General features: G+C 36.2%; 1 pseudogene; it reads right to left on the bottom strand.

Moving 5' to 3' along the window:
• Positions 1-9506: 9506 nt before the first annotated feature.
• LOC104220749 (vetispiradiene synthase 3-like) lies at positions 9507-14946 on the bottom strand (annotated as a pseudogene).
• Positions 14947-15477: the final 531 nt, after the last annotated feature.

Raw genomic sequence — 15477 nt, 5'->3', positions numbered from 1 at the left:
GCGTCGCTTGGGCATCCAGTACGTTTGGAATTCGATAGGAAGAGAAGGTTACCTTTTGCTATAAGCTTCATGGCACGATCTAGAGTAGAAAGAAGTGAGACAATCCTGGATGTCTTGGTAGTTAATCGTTTATATGAGTGGCCGGCACACACATATAAAGGAAATTCCACTAGAAACGGCTTCATAGACTCCCTATGACTATTGAACCTAGTGCTCTGATACAAAGCTTTGTCACGCCCCAAACCTAGGCCTGGACGTAACACGGCACTCGGTGCCTAACTACATGTGACCGATCGAACCAACTGGCTGGCTGAATCAACATGTGGTATCATAACATACTGAATACGGAAGATAAACTAACACATGCTTGTAAGCACGTGATTTTTGACCCTCCCCGAGAATTTTCACATTTTTAGCGTGAATATGTGAAATTGGGTCTAGTATAGCTATTTTAACTATTTTTACTTTATTTCGTTGCAAAAAGAAAATTTCAAAAATATATATATAAATTTTAGTTTATGTATCTCTCATAAACTTGAAAAATACAAAAATTGCACTTTATTTTTGTACTTTATATAATTTCGAAAATTACAAAAAATATAGTTCTATTAAGGTTTTATAGTCATTTTTAACTTTGAAAAATACAAAAATATTACCTCATATTTTATCTTAATATTTAAAAACGAAAATTACAAAAAAAATAGTTTTATTAATATTTTGTAGCTATTTTAAATCTTGAAAAAATATTTAAAAAGATATAGTTTTGTTTAAATACTAGTCTTATTTTTGGTAGTTATTTTGCTTACATAGGACTAGTTAAGCAACGTGTTCCTATTTCTCGGGTCCGGGCAAAAGAATAATATTCGGGTTCAAACTACCCGGTTTTAGGCCTAATTTTCGGACCTAGCCCATAATAAACCGTGTCCAGGACACGTGGGGAACCCCACCACGCGTGGGGGACATATGCCTTGAACCCCACCACGCGTGGGCTCATTTTTCTGGGCAAACCCATGCTAAATACACGGACAAAAGCATTTTGAAAGGGGAGGACTTGGGAATTTTTTGGATACTACTGTTCACCTTTCTTCTTCTTCTTCAAAAGAAGAAGAAGCAAACCCTACGGAAAGAAAAAACCAAACAGGCCCATCGACCTACTGTCACAAACGAAACACCCTCCTCCTCCCAGCTCCACCATCATCAACGACCCACCATCACCTTCCCCTTGTCGACCACCGGCGTGCACTACCAAGCTCCAAACCCTCCCGTAAAACCACCCACGAAAAACCAGTGAAACTGCCAGCTCCATCGCTCACCTCTACTGTCCGAACGCCACCCCACGTCAAAAGGAGCAGTCGATAAAAACCAGTCCACAAAAACCTCCGACCACCCTAAACCATCGTCAAACAACCATCACCTCGTCGTCACTACCCAGCAGTCGAGCCCCCTCCATCACCCGAACTAGCCCACAGCTGCTTCGTCCACCAGCTCACGACCAGTCCTCATCCTCCTAGGTTCATCGTCGACCCCATTGTCGCGTAGGTCGAGCAGCAACCATTGTTGTTGCTGTTCGCCACCACCTCACGTCTAACACCACGTCAAACACCTCTGCCCCCTCGACCCCTTCCGCTTCATCTCTTCGCACCAATCTGCTGCATCGAGAAAAGTCCGTAGAAGCGAGCATGGTAGGTTGTTAGCACTTTCGGGCCGAGTTTTCAGTTTTCCGTGAGGTCGTTTTGTTCGTCGAGGCCCGGTACGTCTAGGTTGGTCGTTGAGGTCGCTGTAGGGGTTCGGTCCATGGCTCTATGCATTTCTGTTTATTCAGGTTAGTAAGCCTCGATGTATTGGATTAAAGAAATTTTACGTTCAATGTTTGAAGTTGCAATATATCAATTGATATGATAATTTTCTGCTTATGTTTCACCGTATGCATTTTAGTTCATTTTTGTGTTATGTTATTATTGTTTACTTGATGTCATTTGATTTAGTTGTATTAGTAGTCCCAAGACACAGTTTGACGTTGATTCGCTCGTCCCTTCATTGCCTTAGTTTATTTGGATAAGATTAGTATTAGTACCTGTTGTTACTACGTCCGAAACACTCATTCGCTTAACTTCTTTTATCAAATCTTGACAAGTTATGAGATTGTAGTTGTAAAGAAGCCGTAAGGTTTAGTATTGTTAAAGGCATAAAAATGGCATCCTTTTAAAATATAAAAAAATAAAAAATAATAATACAAAATAAAAAAAAATGGGACAAGCTTCGCCAAAAATAAAAAATGTATAGATTGTGGAGCCCTCGCAAAATATATGTATTAAATACTTAGATTCCGGGACGGGCCGTTTAGTAAATTTTACGTCCCTACCCAAAAATAATAATGCGCTAGTTGCTTCAGGCGCCCCTTTAATAATTTAATTTTCCTAAACTCGGGTGCACATTTATGTGACCCAAATCTAAATCTCAACGGAATCGAAATGTATCTCTAATCATGGGTATATTGATTATGGCGTGGCCCGAGATGCATTTCCATGGCGTTGCAAATTCCTTCAAAAAATAAGAATGAGATGAGCCTCGCCGAATAAAAATACAAATTGTGGGGCCCTCAGTAAATACTTGTTTTAAATTACTTAGAATTCAGGAGGGCCGTTTAGCGAATTTCACGGCCTTCCCAAAATAATAACACGATAGTCTCTTTAGGCGCGTGTTTAATAATCTATTTTCTTAAACTTGGGTGTGCATTTCATGTGGACCCAAATCCAAATCTCAAAACATCAAATAAAATGCGTTCCGGATTGTGGGTGCATTTCATGTGACGCAATCCAAAGACGTGTTTTAAGCGATGTTCACATTCTTGTAAAAACAATAATAATAAAGCGGTTAAAAGTTAAAATTTGCACATAAGTTCATACTTGTATAAAATCAGATAATCAAGCCGAATATAACAATTAAGCGACCGTGCTAGAACCACGGAACTCGGGAATGCCTAACACCTTCTCCCGGGTTAACAGAATTCCTTATCCGGATTTCTGGCACGCAGACTGTAATATAGAGTCATTCATTTCCTCGATTCGGGATTAAAATTGGTGCCTTGGGACACCCTAAATCTCCCAAGTGGCGACTCTGAAATAAATAAACCAATCCCGTCTCGATTGTCCTTTAATTGGAAAAAACTCCCCTGCGCCCCTCGGGTGCGGAAAAAGGAGGTGTGACAATGCTGATATACTGAAAGTCTGGATGATATAAATCAAAGTGCGGAAATACTAATACAATTTTGAAACATATTTGTAGCCAACATAGCTTAATATGAAAAGCCCGTGACTTTGTCTAACTATTACTCTAGTCTATGAAGCCTCTATTTGAGTACTGAAAACACTGACTGTATTTAAATACTGAAGACTGTAGTAATGATAATGCCCCAAAAGAACTGGGGATCACCAAATAGCTGGTACGAGAATCCTAGCACTCTGAATCATCAACCTGTAAATCATTACCTCCATCGTGAGATGCAGGCCCCAGGCAAAAGGGATGTCAGTACATTTGAATTGTACTGGTATGTAAAGCAACTGAAAGAAAGAATTATAAATGCTGGAACTGAAACTAAGTTGATAACTGAGAATTGATAATTGATCACTGAAATGATAACTAATAAATGAAATGATACCTAATAACTGAACTGAACAAAGGAAGTAAGGATATGAATACTCCATCTTCTGAATGATGAACAACCTGTTTATCTTAATATTAAACAGCAGCCTCAGGACCAATATATATATGTGTGCACAAATTGCGGCCTCGGGCCCAAGTATACGTATACATAACTGCGACCTCAGGTCCAAAATGCATAAAGCATAAACTGCGGCCTCAGGCCCAAAGATGCATAAAGCATTAACTGCAGCCTCAGGCCCAAATACAGGTGTTCGACATTCAGGGATTTAAAACTAGGAATTGAGAATCATACTGCAATATATAATAGTGAAATACTAAATCACGCTGAGTTACATGATACTGGAATACTGGATCACACTGAGTTACATTATACTAGAATATTGAATCATACTGAGTTACATAATACTGGAATACTGAATAGGACTAGAATGGGACATGTATTCTTGAACTGGTTGTGAACACTGAAACTTCAACTATTTATGACATGTTGAGTAAGCTATACTGAGACTTAGGGACATCAAGCCCAAGTCTATATTGAATACGAACTGAGCTCACAACGTTAAGAATGAAAGTCATGAATGAGTTATGAAGCTAGAGAATAGAAGTCCTACAACTATTCAAGGAACTCGGCTTAACTATATTTCTGAGGCAATTGATACGTCGTAAAAGAAACGTAGTGTAGGGAGAATTATTAAAATTCCCAAACATAGAGAGTTAGCCTCACATACCTTAACTTCCTGCTCTTGAGCATAATACAACATTCGCCAACCCTTTTAACTTTAATCTATATCAATACAAGTCAAAGGGATTCCAAATTAGCAACAATAGTCATGTTTCGGTCACTTAGGCATTTTATCAAACACTCGGTGGAATAAAGCTTCATAGCCCTTATTAATGGTGGTTCTACACTCAATAACCCATTCTCTTGCTATTAAATAAATTCTAAAGTCTCAAATGGTTATAAACAACATTATTCTTTATCACCTATAAGATAATCAATACCCATAACCAATAATAACCTATCAACAACCCAAACCTATCACCGTTCATGATTTTCTATTAAACCCATCAACTCATATCTAATGAAATAGAGTCTATAATCATTAATTCAATGATAGAATCAACTAGAGGGTGAAGATATTACCTTTTTGAAGTTCAACCTCCTTGAATTCAAGTTCTAGGGTTTCTTCTCTCATCAATGATGTTCCAATCGAATATCTAATGATATGGAGGGTTTACCCATATTAATAAGATATTGGAAAATTGAAATAAACATAGAATCACCATTAGAACTTGGCTTGGGTGGTGGAGGGACCCTTGAGGAGTTAGGTTTTTGAGAGTTTTCCTTTGTAGAGCAAGTTTTTATGTTTGGGCTGTGGGGGACGAAATAGGGCTAAAAAATGACTTTCCAAGTCGTCCACCTTGTCCTGTTTGGCGCGGCCGTGGTCCCGACCGCGGTAAATCGCTGGAACACTGCCTCGCCACCGCGGTCACGGTACAATGCAGCAGGACCGCGGTGGTTGCATACCATTCTGTAAAACGGGCATAACCTTTTTCACAGAGCTCTGTTTGAGCTCCATAATATATCGTTGGAAAGTTATTTCAAACGCCTACAACTTTAATGCTTTGTGCTTTTCCTGATTTCTTACACATTTGCATTAAAATCTGCTGGAAGACAGATCTTCTGTAAACTTAGTTGATTTTGCCAAATCTTATGCACCTCACTTTCCATCTTGATTTTGAAACAACTATTTTCACCCATAATCATCCTGATGGGACTTCACATGTTCAAAATATATCCTTACTAATCCTTAAACTCATTCATACCTAAGCCGAATTTTTACGGAGTGTTATAAAAATGGCCACTTAGTTTTTAATGGGTAAAATTTTAAATCAACTTTTGAATTGGAGGTGTTCCTATTTTTAGTATAGTATGATTTAATTGCAATAATTATGTAGGAGTCTAAAGTCATGTCTCTTGAAAAAGAATTTCAAAAGTCATTATTATTAAAAAATAACTATTTCTTTGCATGAGAGAACCCAACGGCCAAATCGAAGGACTTGTGGCAATTATATACAAAATCTAATGCCTCATCACAATGGTGAGGAATTTCTGCATCATGTATATTGAAAAGACAACTGAAAAAGTTTTTCATATTTGGCTTTGATAATCATTTGTCATCTTCAAAGCTTTATTCCATCTCTATGGAGTAAAGGCATCATCGCCCTTTTTTAAAGATTCTGTTTTCCTTCCTTCATTCAAACGTATGCATTTTTATTTTTCCTTTACTCACTTATCCCATTTGAATAGATCACGATTCACGAGATTTGAAATCATTCTGGAAAAATGACTTCTAAAGGAGATATAAGGATCACAACCTTTCCACTGATATCATTATTTGCATATTCTCATTTGACATCTTACTTTCTGCATATTTCATTTCTCTCTATCTGATATCAAAAAAATAATTCGCAAAAATATTAGTGAAAGCCATGGTAATACCTTGAAGTTGGCCTATCATTTTTTCTCGAGTAGTAGGAACTGAAGAAGTAAGTACGCACTTTTGGTAATTTTTATATAGCAATCGTTGTTGCACAGATTTTACAAACATATCCTGGACATACTTGGTTATTTTTCAAGTTTAAAACAAGAGATTTGCAGCCTGAAATTTGGGTGCTAGGACAGAGAGAGATCCTTGACGTTGTAGCTTTGAGGTAGAAAGTCGTTACTCCCTCCGTTTCATATTAAGTGAGGTACTTTCTTTTTTAGTCTATTCCAAAACAAATGACACATTTCTAAATTTGGAAATAATTCAACTTTAAACTCTTTCATTTTACTCATTTACCCTTAATGAGATGCTTTTATAGCCACACAAATGTTATGGCCCCATAAACTTTTTACCCCTTAAGCTTTTAAGACCACAAGTTTCAAAAGTCTTCTTCTTTTTTCTTAAACTCCGTACCGAGTCAAACTACCTCATTTAATATGAAACGGAGGGAGTATTTCATATGTGTGGATGTTGGTCGGGTGTGAATTTTACATTTCCCAACTGGCCAGGTTTATTAAAATCTTCACTTTTCTTAAAACTAATGGCATTTCTATTTGTTAAGATCTTTTTCTATGGAACTCACGTGCTAACTCGTATCTTGAGTTGATGCTGAGTTTTATATAACCATTTGAATCATGCAAGATATATATTATTATGAATTTATGACTATCTATTGAAGTTAATATTAAATCTATATATTAATCTAAAGCAGGGACCTTAGAAAGAGATGTGGCATATCTTATCGATGAGGAAATGTATTTATCTATTTTCTTAGATTTTAGGGATTTTTCTTCTCTTTTCACACAATAAACTCAATTAATAAATCTAAAAGAATAATTTCCTGAAACAGTGCATTAGTTTCTTATGTTACACCTATTGTGTCTCCTCTCTTTGCTCATTATTATGTACCATTACAACTTTTTCTATAACGTCTCCTTTTTTCGTGCAAGCGTCTTTTCAACCTTCTTCTTTGTTTTGAATTTTTTTTTCTCCACTTTTTTGGGTCAGGTTTAATTATATCTCACTTTTTGTTAAGACCTACTACAACACTTTTATGTGGTAAGATCTTTTTCCTACAGGCCTCTCACCTCTTCCCTAAATTTTGCAACCTGTTTAAAGTTAAATTTATGCACCAAACTCAAATTACTTGCGCATTCTATGCCGTTCAAACTTCGTTTTGCTTTAAATTTGAAAAACAAGAAGGGACATCAATAGGCAGTAAAAGCATCAAACAAACAATGGAAACGGAGGGAGTAGATATTATCGTCGAATGCATTGAGTTTAGTATAAAAAGAAAGAAGAGGAGTAAGATACATGACTTTTGATGGAGTAAAAAGATTCGTGTCTTTTGAAGGAAGAGACAGAGCAAAGCCTGCTAACTCATATATTAATACTGAGTTTCAGATAATCATTTGAAGCAAGATGTATTATTATGTGAGACTTGACACAAAAGGGTAAAGTTTTTATTAAGATCATTCATTACGAATAGGATGAGAATAGAGAAAAAGAAGGGGAGATGGAGATGCACCGGACTCCGAAATGTATATTGAATGAATGTGTGTATTATATAGAATAGTAGAACAGATTTATCATTTTTATTATAAAGCCAAATTAGGAGGAAATTTTTCTTAGTGAGGCAGGAAGTAGCATGTTAGGGGGAGAGAAAGAAGAAAAGAAACGAAAGACACGATAAATGAAAAGGAAAAAGAAAAGAACTAGAAATGAAAGGGAAAAAGAAAAGAAGAAAGTACGTACATTTCTTTTTCCATTGTTACCTAATCTAAAACGTTTCGATTTTTATCTTCTTCTTCTTTTTCATCTGTTACATTTTTTCCTTCTTCTTATTTTTTTTGGTTTACTTTCCATTTCTCTTTTCTTTGTTGTAAATATAGGAAACTTTCAAAAAGGAAAAGAAGGTGTAGAGTGTAGATTTTACATATATATTCCTATGGCCAAAAAACACGTTTATATTCTTCTTCTTCTTCTTCTTCTTCTTCTTCTTCTTCTTCTTCTTCTTCTTCTTCTTCTTCTTCTTCTTCTTCTTCCCTAATTAGCTTTGTTCGTTTTACCTCCCCTTATTTGAGGAATCCCATTTAAGATCTTTAATTTTTGATGATTAAGGATCAGACAATCGTGTTTAATTTAGAGGAGTAGGAAACTGATAATTTTTTTTGTGCTCAAATATCTCTAATTAGTTTGGTTATTTTCACCTTCCCTTACCTAAATTCCCCTATTGAAAGCCACTTATGAGTTATGAGGGGCTTTGAATCTGCAAATGCCGTTATTTTTCATCGACGCACTATGCCGGCTTTTGGGGATGCTAGAAGTATCTAATTTGCTATTTCTTTTGCCATCTTGCTTATATACCATGAGAAACTAACTACTTAGTGCTTTTTATTGTTCATATAGGTAATAGTGCTTGACTTTGGGAAGTATACTCTTTATGATGATATATGAAGAGGTATGTTCCTTTGGTCAAAAGGAGTATTTTAGTTGGATTAGAAGCCAACTATAGTCGAAGATTTAATAGTATGATATGATGAAGTGGAAGAAATAAAGAAAGAAGGGAAAGAGAAAAAAATAAAGAAAATAATTACAGAAATTGCAATTTTACTAACGATGAATGACGAAAACATTAAACAATATACTATGTGTTTTTATTACTAATTGTTGTTTCTTTTACCACAAAAAGATTTCTTACCAAATGGTTGCATATGTAAAGTTATTAAGCATATATCGTGTAGTCTGATTATCATTCTTTTTGTTGCCTTCAATTTTTTTTTGTGAAACTGAGCTAACCGTTAATATAAATATGTTTTACAAATTCAACTTATAGAATTAAAATTTAAAAAGAAGTTTGTAACGCTCATTTATTTATCTTTATGACCGTGCAGAGCGCGGCAAATTCACTAGTTAAAAGAGTATTTAAGAGGACTAGTGGTTTATTTTCAAGAGGAAAATCAGTGATGACATTCACGGGATAACATAAATACAATAATAGCTATTCTATGCCAACACATAGCGCATAATGTAGCACTACTCTTGATTCAATTATGTCAACGCTTTCTTATATATATTCCAGATTCACTTATACATGCACTACAAGGAAAAACAAAAGTGCCAAAAACCAATCTTTGTGAGACCAAGTAGGATTAAAAAGATACTAAAGCAAGGACGTGGAAAAGGCTCAGATTACTTCATACACTGAAAAATAGGTTACAAGAGACTATTTATAAGAAAAGTAAGACTCCCATAACAAGCTTCATAACTTTAACCTATTGTTATATAAAAAGATTGAGATTATTTCTTACAAGGATCTTAAGGAGGTCCTAGTTAGGAAGTGCACTGCACAACCGCAAAAGCAGCTCCCTAACAACTTAACTATACAATAAAACAAAAAAATTAAACTTATATAACTACTTTCTCAACAAAGAATAATGAAGTTTCCTTAAGATGAGCAACAATAATTGGCAGCTCAAATTTCGATGGAGTCCACAAGTAGGCCAATAATGTGAGGTTTTAAGACTTTCTCCGGATGAGTATATCCATCTAGATTGTGTATCTATGTAACCTCAACAATATGAGCAAGATTGAGAATAGGAGTTAAAAGCTCTGCAGATACTGGAGTTGGCCTAAGAAGTCCTTCATTAAGATCCTTCCATGCTGTCTCAGCCATTTTTTGGAATTTATCCATTGCCTCTTTTGTTGATACACCATAATCTCTCATGCAACACTCAATTCCTGTTGCAATTTGTCCTCTGCTTTTCTCAACCTGTAAAGGCAGATAGATTAAGGGTTAGCTTATATAAGCCTCAATTGACATCACAAAACTTATAGTTTGTCCAAATCTCACATAATGATATAAAATTGTGAGACACAACTTATACCTCGTACGTTGCTGTATCATCAATAACTCGGCATATAATCACACTAGCTTCAAGAATTTTAGGATTCTTTGACAACCACTCAAAATCCTGCTTGGTAGCAGACTTCATACCCAAATATGATGTTGTCGCAGGGTAGTAATATGTAGTAGTTGCCAGTGCATTGCCTAGATATTCAGAAACAGGTGGCATATATCCTTCAATAAACCATGTTGACTCAACATTTTAATTTCTTACTACTTCTTTCATCTGTGAATACAAAACATATATGTTCAAGTGTTAGAAAATTCTGATTGAATTATTACAAGTTTCTGATCACTAAAAGACTTGCACAAGGTAAAACATAGTGAGAAATGGATTAAGGAGAAAACGTATTTTGATAGTTAAGTTGCCCAAAAATACTCTTTCTATTGCATGACAGACAATATGAGATCTTCCAGCACTAGACAATTCCTTTTCATAATCCTTGTAAAGATCAAGAATAGCTTTATAACTAATTTTCATGTAATCGGGAAGCCGATCAATTTCATTGATATCCCATCTACAAGATGACAAAATTAATGTAAAAACTCAAGCATTTTGAAAGAGGACAACTATAATGAGTAGAAGTTCGTCTTAATATTTTCACAATGGCATTCACTAGTAAGGAGTATTTGAATAAGTGAATATATGAAGTTCATACCTTTGTACGGCATCTGCGTATGCCTCAAGTTCTTTAACTGTACCATAAGCATCAAAGGTGTCATCGACAATCGAAATCATTGATATGGTCTTAACGAGCATGACGCGAGCTTGAGAGTATTGAGGCTCAAAATAAACTCCTAATGCCCAAAAGGTAGCATTCAACTACTCGATCTCTAGCATATGGAAGTGTTGTTACGAAATCCAAATCTTTCCACCACCTGCAGCGTAACAAATTAACATCACTACTTGAGATATAATCAATCAAAAAGGGTTCATCGTTCTTATTTATCGCACCTTGATACTTCAGCAAGTTCTTGTTTGTGCAACATCTGGAGCAAGTTGAAATCCAATTTGGCAAATCGAAGTAACACATTATTTTTCGATTGTTCCTTCTCATATATTGATGAGATGAAGAATCGGGTCTCAACTCTAGGAACGCCCTTGTGCAAACATTGCTCAAGGGCATGTGTCACTTGCTCCCTAAGTGGAGATTTTATCTGTGGAGCGGCAGATTCAAGATGGATAGTGGAGAAAGCAAGTGCGTCTTCTAAGATATCGTCAGCATGAGTCCTTACGTGTGAAGCTTCATACAAGTTCAATAATCCTAAGACATCACTAGTAACAGATTCCTTGAATATGCCATTTTCGTCTTGGAATTTGCTGAAAATTTCTGGTATTTCAAGAAAGAAAGCTCAAGATTAATTAACCTTCTTTCAATAAATGGATAATAATTTTAACAACAATATTAAAGGTGTGCTTTTTCGTCAACTGAATATTACTATTATTTAAAGTATATTACTTTATTCTTTTTCGTAACTGAATATTACTATTATTTAAATAGTCATATTACAAAATAAGGGAGTAGAGTAGAGTTGTTTCCTGGAACTATCAAATTCCTATTACTTTATTTATAAAAGCTAATGTCATTGTTGCGGCATAAATTTCAATTATTAATGCAGAGTCCACTTTGATGAACTTAAGACTAATATAGTATTTGTTTAGGTCAGTTTAGAGTAAAATTGACTGGATGGTCTAAAAGTTAGTCAAACAGTTTCCACGAACACAACAATTTTTCTGTAAAAATATAATTACGTAGTCCTTTATAAAATTTAGGTTAGTAATTTTGTAGAAATAGAATTTATTTATCACTTAGATTGTTATGAATGAGTTTCGCCCCAGCTAAACATCTTCCTCACTCAGTGAACACCCCACACCACCCATGGCAACCGGTCGTCCTAACTCATCACCGCCGGAATAGCCGGACATAAGTTCAATGCATATTGATAATCCCACGCCCCTACCACTATTTCATCATATACAACACCCACCTACATGCAAAGTCTACTAGATCATAATCAATTCCACCACATACCAAACACCTGCCACTCAAGCCACTCACACTTAGACCTATCCGATGAAACCACAAATGAAACCAACACAGAAACTTTCATCCCATTATCCGCTTCCGACAAAACTAGATTATAGTCACCCTGGAAATATTCTGTAATGGTTAAGGTTTTTGGCCGTAAAGTGAGTCACCAAACTTTACGTGCGAAACTTAAAATACTATGGCGGCCATCTGAAGACCTACTGCTCATCGATTTGGGCTCAGACTTCTTCCTCATTAAGTTTCAAAAAGAGGAAAATATGACTAAAGCACTGCATGAAGGACCTATTGATTTATCTTTAATCACTTCCTCTATGTTCGCAAATGGGAGCCCAAATTCATTGCTTCAAATGCCCAACTAACATACTCCGCTATCGGGATCAAATTGCCTGAATTACCTACTGAATTTAATGATCTTGAAATTCTCCAAAGGGTGGGATCCAAAATCGGTATACTGCTAAAAGTTGACACTTGTACTTCTGCCACGACCAGGGGTAGATATACACGCATTTGCATAGAAGTTCCATTTGAAAAAACACTTACAACACATGTGTTTATTGGCATGCATCGTCAACAAATACTGTATGAAGGCTTTAACATGCTATGTACCAAATGCGGAAGGCTAGGCCACACTACTAATCGATGCCCTTTCGTAATCACGCAAAACACAACCAATCCACCCTCAGCACCCAATAATCCAGTCAATACCTCATCATTCACTTCACCTTCCACTCTCCCAATACCTGATTCTTCCCAATCCAAACAAATCGATGGGGATTGGAAAACAGTTCAATTCCCACACAAGTCAAGAATACAAAGTCCTCCTAGAAGACGAGACGCATTATTTCTATCGTGATCTGCTAACAAACCACTTCACAACGAACACTTGCCAAATCAAGTTACAGTGACGGTTCCTGTGGACCCCACAGATAAATCTTCTACCAGATCAACCCCTAACCCTAATAAATTACCTACACGAAATGTCTATAATACCCACCCAAATTTTTTTTAGACATTCTACTCTTGACCTATTACACGATATTGAAGATGAAACCATGATTGAGTCCAATGTCACAACCATGAGCCCAGTAGTGAATGGGCCAACTGCTCAATTGACACCTCAGCCTACAACTGCCATGCAGCACTCCCCTCCATTACACCAATAGCCACCCAATTTCCACAATACCCTAAACATGCAAAGCCTGTAATCACTACCCCTACTATCTCAATTGAAGATAGCACATTACAAACCGTATACTCAAACGACCCAAATCAATTGCACCCTACAGCCCAATCAACATCAAAGGCTGACCCTAGCAACCCATCACGTGCCCTCCCCTATTCATTACCACTTACTCCACCCCAACCCTTTTCGCATCAACCGCATCCCTTAACCTCTAAAAACTCACACTTTACTGCAACTCCATCATTAACCTCCACTTCTACTTTACCTTTAATAAATACAACTTACTTTTCCTCTTCAAAACCCACAAATGAACAGATTACCTCTCAGCTTCCAACACACAAGGACCACATCCTTCACCCACACCAATCTTCAACAACACCCACTAGTCCTAAACTCAATTATCATGCAGCATCCAAACCACCTACAGAATTTTTGAAAGATGGGTGCACTATTACAAAGCGATAAATCTAGAATATAAATTTTAGGGGTTCAACTTTTAGTTTTACTATTGCACCCAATATACTTTTAGAATTAAAAGTTTAATATTAATATTTATATAGTAATTTTCTTACATCTATATCAATACCTATATTCTATACTCCCCGCCGAAAATGTTGGGATTAGTTGAATCCATTGACTATATGCTACTTCATCTACTGCTACTAGTTTTAATAAACACATTTCGTTTAGTCATATAAAATTTAACGGTAACAAAAGAACAATAGGAATTTTAATGTGTAAAATTTTAAAAAAATAAATCAAAGAAAGAAAGAAAGAAAAAGAAGAAGTACTTAATTAATACGCAAAAAGTGACACCTAACATGTCTATCTTCCGTGGGCGCCAAGTTATATAAAAGTTTAACAAGATTGACATAAGATTTGAACTTATAATCCACTTAGAGAGGTACATCCGATAACCATTGCACGATATGATACATTGAGCTTGGGTGCACACACATATATTTAAATATTTTTTTAAAAAACATAACATTACTACATATGATCTAGGGAGGGGAGCATGGGTTCACGTGCCCCATGAAACCCCTCCTAGATACGCCTAGGGATGGTAAACGGGCGAGTCGTGTTAATTTCCACCATTGAAGTGTGTAGTATTGAAGCTCAGATCGTATCGAAGAGAGAAAAAGAAAGTTCTGGAAGTAATCAAAGCTCAATTGCAGAAGAATGAGAGTGATTGCATTAGCTAAATTGCCTAAAACACTAAACACATGAACATATATAAACTTAACACATATTCCACTAACTAAGTAAGCTACAATGCACAATTGTCACCTAACCACTTATGTCACCCTCTAAGCATTCACCTTCACAGTTTTCACCAACTGTCATTCTAACCATCTCAACGCCCCCTTTCAAGCTAGGTGTTGTGAAAACATTCAAAACACCTAGCTTGGACATCAGGTGGTGATGTTGTACACTCCCAAGTCCTTTGGTCAACAAGTTTGTCGCATGTTCTTCTGTTGGGACATACACAGGGTGAATTAATCCTTCTTGTACCTTTTCCCTTATAAAAAGGCAATCAATTTCTATGTGTTTGGTTCGCTCATGAAACACTGAATTACTAGCTATATGCATCGCTGCTTTACTGTTAATGAACAACTGAATTGGGGTAGAAGGTTCAACTCCCAGCTCCTTGAATACTCCCAGTAGCCGGATCAATTTAGAGATTGTTAGTACAATACTCCTATATTCTTATTCTGCTGAACTCCTTGCTACTGTATTCTGCTTCTTTGACTTCCACGAAACTAGACATTCTCCAAACTTCACTAAGTAACCGGTTACTGATTTTCTTGAGTTTGGGCAACTTGCCTAGTCTGCATCAGAGTATGCCCTCAAAGTCATATCACCATCTGCGCTCATAAGAATGCCTAATCCTCGTTCACTTTTCACATATCTTACCAATCTATATGATGCATGTCTCGACTCAAAATTTTTACCGTCGGGACCGTGATGGTACCTAACATTTCACTTGCTAGGCAAGCCAACGTTAGAACAATTTACTTCTTTTAACAGATTAATTAATAACATTAATAAAGAATTGTAGTAACATAAATATTCTAAGTGAAATATGTGGAAGCTAAACCAGCCAAACATCTATTACAAATC

The sequence above is a fragment of the Nicotiana sylvestris genome, chromosome 5 (genome assembly GCF_000393655.2).
Source record: "Nicotiana sylvestris chromosome 5, ASM39365v2, whole genome shotgun sequence".
Taxonomy (NCBI): domain Eukaryota; kingdom Viridiplantae; phylum Streptophyta; class Magnoliopsida; order Solanales; family Solanaceae; genus Nicotiana; species Nicotiana sylvestris.
This window is presented reverse-complemented; position numbering and strand designations above follow the sequence as displayed.